This window comes from Bison bison, unplaced genomic scaffold, assembly GCF_000754665.1.
Source record: "Bison bison bison isolate TAMUID 2011002044 unplaced genomic scaffold, Bison_UMD1.0 scf7180017864236, whole genome shotgun sequence".
Lineage (NCBI taxonomy): Eukaryota > Metazoa > Chordata > Mammalia > Artiodactyla > Bovidae > Bison > Bison bison.
The window spans coordinates 528,121-528,379 of record NW_011494808.1 but is presented as its reverse complement, the minus strand read 5'-3'; the positions used below and the strand labels follow the sequence as shown (position 1 = coordinate 528,379).

General features: G+C 31.7%; 1 protein-coding gene and 1 pseudogene across 1 annotated transcript in view; one reads left to right on the top strand and one right to left on the bottom strand.

The window, feature by feature from the left end:
* Positions 1–259, bottom strand: part of ADAM18 (ADAM metallopeptidase domain 18) — a 108,635-nt gene that overhangs the window by 39,104 nt on the left and 69,272 nt on the right. The gene's annotated exons all lie outside the window — the stretch shown is intronic.
* The window catches only part of LOC104993250, a 3,596-nt pseudogene that overhangs the window by 856 nt on the left and 2,481 nt on the right, over positions 1–259 (top strand).

Genomic DNA, 259 nt, shown 5'->3' with positions numbered 1-259 from the left:
ACATTCTCACTATATGTATATTTAATGGACAAATATGACTATGATTGACTCTACAGATGCTTTAGAAGTTTAAGTTTACTTAAAGAAATAATGCAGGAGGTAAGCAATTATTTGTTAATTTGTATGTTTCATATAGCCTACTATATGAGCCTATATATGTAGCCTACTATATAGCCTACAAGAACTGCTTTTTGCCCATAGTTTTTGGCAACAACAACAAGAAAAAAATGCCTGCTCGAGATAAGAACTGAGTGAATGA